The 7,397-nt window shown below is 41.4% G+C and overlaps 1 non-coding gene across 1 annotated transcript; it reads right to left on the bottom strand.

Annotated features, from left to right (window-relative positions):
* Positions 1-262: 262 nt before the first annotated feature.
* LOC148545223 (small nucleolar RNA R71) lies at positions 263-366 on the bottom strand. Its single transcript, XR_015901985.1, has one exon. It is a non-coding gene; the product is annotated as a small nucleolar RNA R71 (small nucleolar RNA).
* Positions 367-7,397: the final 7,031 nt, after the last annotated feature.

Below are 7,397 nucleotides of genomic sequence, written 5' to 3'. Positions count from 1 at the left end.
CACCCTTGTTCAGAACAACTGTTCGTTTGGAGGAGGTGTTCAAGAAGATCCCAACCAACATTTGATCACCTTCCTGAGAATATGTGACACAGTGAAATCTAATGGTGTTCATCCTGACGCCTATAGATTGCTCTTATTTCCCTTCTCACTCAGAGACAAGGCAGCCAAGTGGCTGGAATCCTTCCCAAGGGAGAGCTTGACAACTTGGGAGGATGTGGTGAACAAATTCTTAGCAAGATTCTACCCTCCTCAATGAATCAATAGGCTGAGAGCTGAGGTTCAAACCTTCAGGCAACAGGATGGTGAGACTCTGTATGAAGCATGGGAGAGGTTCAAAGACTTAACAAGGAGGTGTCCACCTGACATGTTCAACGAATGGGTCCAGCTGCACATTTTCTATGAAGGGCTCTCTTATGAGTCAAAGAAGGCAGTAGACCATTCATCTGGAGGGTCCTTGAACAAGAAGAAGACCATTGAGGAAGCCATAGATGTTATTGAAACAGTAGCAGAAAACGACTACTTCTATGCTTCCGAAAGAGGGAATACAAGCGGAGTGATGGAGCTAAACAATGTGGATGCTCTGTTGGCCCAAAACAAGCTCATTACCCAGCAGCTGGCTGACCTCACCAAGAAGATGGAGATGAACCAAGTAGCAGCAATCTCCACTTCATCAACAACACAAGAAGTAGTAAACCAAGAAGCAGAAGGGAGTCAGGAGCAAGCCAACTACATTGGGAATTCACCAAGGAAAAACTATGATCCATACTCCAAGACTTACAACCCTGGATGGAGAAATCATCCGAACTTTGGGTGGGGAAGTGAGCAAGATCAAAACCAAGACCAGAGACGTTACAACTCCAACAATAATGCAGCTCACCAACAATTCACCCAGAGGACATCTCAACAGCCCCACAACAACACTTCTCCACATACTTATCAAAACCAAAACAGCACATCTGCTCCGAATCACTCATCAATTGATGACAAGCTCTCTAAGATTGAAACCTTCATTGAAGGAATATGCAAAGACATTCAAGACAGTAAAGCATTCAGAGAGGAAGTGCAGTCAAACATGCAGAATCAAAATGCTGCCATCACAAAACTGGAGACACAAATTAGCTATCTTTTTAAGCAGCTTCCGAACCACAATTTTTGCTATGATGCCCATTCAAGCAAAAGGGAGGAGTGTCAAGCTATCACACTTAGGAGTGGGAAGGAACTGAAGGAACATCCCCAAAAACCACTAGAAGAAAGCTCAATTGAAAAGGAAGAGGAGCAAGATGGAATGCAACCCTCCACGCCAAGTTTGCAGAAAGAGAAAAAGATACCCCAACTCAACGTCTCAAGAACTCCATACCCCCAGCTATTGAAGAAAAAGGAAGATGACAACCAGTTCTTGAGATTTTTGGAAATCTTCAAGAAGCTACAAATCAACATACCATTTGCTGAAGCCATAGAACAAATGCCACTTTATGCCAAGTTTTTGAAGGAGCTAATGACTAAGAAGAGAAGCTGGAAGAATAATGAGACTGTGATACTAACTGAAGAGTGCAGTGCTATCATTCAGCATAAACTACCTTAGAAACTGAAGGATCCTGGGAGTTTTCAGATCTCTTGCATTATAGGAGAAATCACAGTAGAAAAGGCTCTTTGTGACTTAGGGGCCAGCATCAATTTGATGTTAGTAGCTATGATGAGAAAGATGAAAATTGAGGAGGCTAAACCAACAAAAATGGCTCTACAACTGGCAGACCGATCGTTCAAATTCCCTCACGGGATAGTGGAGGATTTGCTAGTAAAAGTAGGAGATTTCATATTCCCAGCAGATTTTGTGGTGTTGGACATGCAGGAAGACGCCAAAACTTCCATCATTTTGGGAAGGCCATTTTTGGCCACTGCTGGAGCTGTCATTGATGTTCAAAAGGGTGACCTCACCCTTAGATTACACAATGAAAAGATGACATTCAATGTGTTCAAGGCCATGAGTTATCCACCGGAACAATTGGGGGAATGCATGAGGTTAGATGCACTTGAGGATGAAGTGCAGGAGAAATTTGAAGAAGATGAACCTGAAGAGAATGAGAGATTGGTGGAGGAAGAATCTAAATCAAGTGAAGAGGTAGCTACAACAGAAACACATATACCAGATGCACCAAAGGAAGGGAGCGAAAAATCAGAAGCACCCAAACTTGAACTCAAAGCATTGCCACCCACTCTCAAATATGCATATCTAGGAGAAAATGAAAACTACCCAGTGATCATAAATTCATCCCTCAGTCAAGATCAAGAGGACGAGCTACTCAAGGTGCTGCCGGAGCATAAGGATGCCATTGGATGGACACTTGCTGACTTGAAGGGAATCAGTTCAGCCATATGCATGCATAAAATACTGTTGGAAGATGATGCCAAGCCATCCATTCAATCCCAAAGAAGGCTGAACCGAATCATGAAGGAAGTGGTACAGAAAGAGGTTATGAAGCTTTGGCAAGGAGGAGTCATATACCCAATTTCGGATAGCCCTTGGGTTAGCCCCATACATGTTGTGCCAAAGAAGGGAGGGATCACTGTAGTTACCAATGAGAAGAATGAGCTCATACCTACAAGGACCGTCACAGGATGGCGAATGTGCATAGACTACAGGAAACTCAATGAGGCTACACGAAAGGACCATTTTCCCCTTCCATTCATGGATCAGATGTTGGAAAGACTTGCAGGGCACGCATATTATTGTTTTCTCAACGGTTATTCAGGATATTACCAAATAGTGGTTGATCCAAGAGACCAAGAGAAAACCTCATTTACCTGTCCGTATGGAGTGCTTGCCTATAGGCGCATGCCATTTGGATTATGTAATGCCCTGCAACTTTCCAACGCTACATGCTTTCTATCTTTTCAGATATGATAGAAAAATTCATTGAAGTTTTTATGGATGATTTCTCGGTATTCGGAGATTCTTTTCCTAGTTGCCTACATCACCTTGCCTTGGTATTGAAAAGATGCCAAGAGACCAATTTGGTCTTGAACTGGGAAAAATGCCACTTCATGGTGACAGGAGGAATAGTCCTTGGTCACAAGGTCTCTCACCAAGGCATTGAGGTTGATAGAGCTAAAGTAGAACTTATTGAAAAACTACCCCCACCCAGTGATGTCAAGGAAATTAGAAGTTTTTTAGGGCATGCTGGTTTTTACAGAAGGTTCATTAAAGATTTTTCAAAGATAGCCAAGCCCTTAAGCAATCTCCTTGTATCTGATACACCATTCATCTTTGATGAAACATGCATGCTAGCATTTGTACATTTGAAAATGAGGTTATCCTCTGCTCCTATCATCTCCCCACCTGATTGGAATCTACCATTTGAATTGATGTGCGATGCATCTGATTTTGCAGTTGGGGCAGTGTTAGGACAAAGGAAAGATAACCTAGTTCGTGTGATATACTATGCTAGCAAAGTCCTTAATGAAACTCAAAAGAATTATACCACTACTGAAAAGGAGTTGCTAGCAATAGTTTTTGCATTTGACAAATTTAGATCATACCTCATTGGTGCTAAAGTGATTTTTTTACAGATCACACAGCACTTAAATATTTGTTTGCCAAGCAAGAATCAAAGCCAAGACTAATAAGGTGGATCTTACTGTTGCAGGAATTCGATATTGAAATCAGAGACAAGAAAGGAGTGGAGAACAAGGTGGCAGATCACTTATCTAGAATCCCTCATGATCAAGGTGGAGAAAATGTAACAAGTGTTAACGAGCTCTTCCCTGATGAGCAGTTGATGACAGTTCATAAAGCACCATGGTTCGCAGATATTGCAAATTTCAAGGCAACTGGAGCATTACCACCAGGGATCAATAAACATCAAAAGAGGAAGCTCATGAATGATGCAAAATACTTTGTCTGGGACGAGCCATATCTCTTCAAGAAATGTTCAGATGGAATTCTTAGAAGATGTGTCTCGGAAGAGGAAGGGAGAGAAGTCCTGTGGAACTGCCACGGTTCATGCTATGGCGGGCACTTTAGAGGGGACAGAACTGCAGCAAAGGTGTTACAAAGCGGATTCTTTTGGCCTACTCTTTTCAAGGATGCCAAAGAGCTAGTAAAAAGTTGCAATGAATGCCAAAGATCTAGAAACCTGCCCAAAAGAAACGCCATGCCACTAAATTTTATCTTGGAACTTGAACTGTTTGATGTGTGGGGAATTGATTTCATGGGACCATTCCCAACCTCATATGCAAACAATTACATCCTGGTAGCAGTAGATTATGTTTCCAAGTGGGTAGAGGCTATTGCAACCCCAACTAATGATAACAAGGTAGTCATGAACTTCCTCAGGAAGAATATCTTTAGCCGGTTTGGAGTCCCAAGAGCCCTCATCAGTGATGGAGGGAGCCACTTTTGTAACAAGCCACTAGAAGCTCTCCTCTTACGATATGGGGTAAAACACAAAGTAGCCACACCTTACCATCCTCAAACAAGTGGGCAAACTGAGATATCCAACAGAGAGCTGAAGAGGATCCTGGAAAAGACTGTGGGCGCATCTAGAAAGGATTGGTCGAAGAAGTTGGATGATGCTCTGTGGGCATACAGAACAGCATTCAAAACCCCACTTGGAATGTCTCCATATCAATTAGTCTATGGGAAAGTTTGTCATTTACCACTGGAGCTAGAACATAAAGCTCTTTGGGCTATCAAGATACTAAATTTTGACAGCATTGCTGCTGGTGCAAAAAGAATCTTGCAGCTGCAAGAGATGGAGGAATTCAGGTCATAAGCCTATGAAAACACTAAGATGTATAAAGAGAAGGCAAAAAGAAAACATGACATGCACCTGGCACCCAGGAGTTTCGAAAAAGGGCAGCAAGTACTCCTTTACAATTCTAAATTAAGGCTGTTCCCAGGGAAACTCAAGTCAAGGTGGTCCGGACCTTTCTTGGTTACAAAAGTATCACCATATGGCCATATCGAAATCACGGATGAAGGTTCCAAAAGGACTTTTACAGTGAATGGACAAAGACTCAAGCATTATCTGGGCAACATGGGGGAAAACCCCAGAGTAAAGTACCATATCAAAAAATTAAGAACTCGTCGAGCTAGCGATGATAAAAGAGCGCTCTGTTGGGAGGCAACCCAACCTTAGGTAGTTTCAATTTCATCCTTATTTCAATAAAGTCACAAGTGGTTTCCCCTGTATTGAAAGGAGCTTAGTTTGGTGTTCCACACCAGAACAATCCAAGAGTGATGGTGTAATTCTAAGTTTGGTGTTCCACTAAAGAACATTGGTTAGAATTACACCCCACTCCCAAAAGAACATTGCTAGCTCCATCCAACCAAGAGAAACCACTTAGGTGTAGTTAGACTATAGGTGATCATTGCTTTGTTGATAACAAGATATGAGGGTCTCTACATATATGCAATGTTGTGCACTGGGCAAAGAACTATGTTTGGTGTTCACACACCAAACTGAGTTCAAGAGGCACAAGCATACATATAAGCTAACTATGTCTCAAGTGCTTTGGGAACAAGCAACTTCCAGTGACCTTGTAGGAATCATATAAGGAAATGGTGCACCTTCACCAAAAGAAGCGAGGCAACAAAAACTAGGAAGATGACAAAGAGAGAGGGGGACCAGAGATCATCACCCAAAGGTTGTATTGTTACCTGATTCCATTGTACTTAGGATTGTTGAAAGTTGGAGGTCCGAATTGCACCTTTGATTTGTAGTTACTTGCAGTTGAACTCTTTTTAAAATTCTGTCTTTTAAGTTTTCCTTCTGAATAGGTCCATGAATTTTGGATTAAATGTCACTGCATCATTCCCTTATTTACTTGCAAGCTTGTCCCTTTTTATCAATTGAAGAAGAGAAGGATTATAGTTGTAAAAGACCAGAGTGTAGTTGAAATTGTGGAAGTGCATTCATGAATCTTTGGAGTAGTCATAAGTTAGCTAAGTTGGTTCAACTACAAGGCTAGGAGGACAACTATCTATCCTGAATACTTTGCTTTGGATATACTCATGAGACTAAGTTAATAACAAGATCCTAAGAAGAGAAAAGGGAAAGAACAATGGAAGTGAAAAACAAAAGAAAAAGAGTAAGCAATAAGGCTAGGCATCAATGGTTTTAAGCTTGAGGCAAGTGTCTGTGGTGCTCCTGTGTGAGGGATCTACTTGGATGAATAAGCTCTTAGGGGTGCCTTATCACTTGATAACTTGGGTTAACTAACTCGGGATTATCAGCTGAAAGTCCACTATCAAGAGTAACCTTCACTATAGAACACTTAGTAACCCAAAGAGGTGTTGGACACCAAGGTCTCAAGAAAAGAAAATAAATAAACTAAATGCCTGTAGTGTGTATGTATAGGGGATAGGCTTGAGGGAGTAAGTCCTTAGGGGTGTCTCAACACCTAGCACCTTGAACCAACTGGTTCGGGAGTGTTGGCTGAAAGCTTATCTTAAAGAGTTGCCCCCTTACAGAGCACCTAGCCTAAATAACACAAACAACCCTTGTAGTAACAATAAAAGGATCAATGAATAAAAGTCTCATGGGATATGAACAAAGTGGGTATTTTAGGACAGAATAAAGGTCTAAAAGCCAGTAATGGAATGAACCTAAGTTGCTATGCATGAAACCACCATAAAATCAGTAATATGACTTCCACAAGAATGACTCATTCCTCTGGATATTTCATTCATCATTTTCTTGTTCCAGTACTTGCTTAGGGACAAGCAAGCTTTAAGTTTGGTGTTGTGATGCCAGGGCATTTTGGCTAGTTTCACTGACCTTTTCTTTACTGTTTTTAGGTTAGTTTCATGCATTTCTTTAGGAAATAAGCTAGTTTTGGGTAAATATTCACTTATGCCTTCACTCAAGCATACATTGTGCATTTACATGATTTCATGAGGATTTTGCATAAGTTTAGTGACAAATATTATGTTGCATTACTCATGACTTGGACTAGAGCTTTGATGCACTTTGTTGCTTGATTTCAGGACCAAAAAGGAGCAAGAAAAGGGGAGGTAACTTGCAAAGATTAATGAGAAAAGTGATTACCAATAACACTCTCAAAAAGCCATCAATGCCCACGTTAGAGAGTCACGTTAACCAAGTTAACGTGAACTCTAACGTGGAGAAAAGAAGTTGAGCCAACGTTAGTGACACTCAACATTGTCACTAACGTTGGCCTATGGTGCTAAGTACCACGTTAACTCCCACGTTAACTTGGTTAACGTGGGAACTAACGTAGAGAATGAAGAGTTGTCGACAACGTTAGTGACACTCAACATTGTCACTAACGTTGAAGCAACCACACAACCCCCAAGAGTCACGTTAACTTCCACGTTAACTTGGTTAACGTGGAGGCTAACGATGAGAAATGAAAGATGAGCCAACGTTAGTGAC

The sequence above is a fragment of the Arachis ipaensis genome, chromosome B9 (genome assembly GCF_059453495.1).
Source record: "Arachis ipaensis isolate K30076 ecotype BB chromosome B9, ASM5945349v1, whole genome shotgun sequence".
Classification (NCBI taxonomy): Eukaryota; Viridiplantae; Streptophyta; class Magnoliopsida; order Fabales; family Fabaceae; genus Arachis; species Arachis ipaensis.
This window is presented reverse-complemented; position numbering and strand designations above follow the sequence as displayed.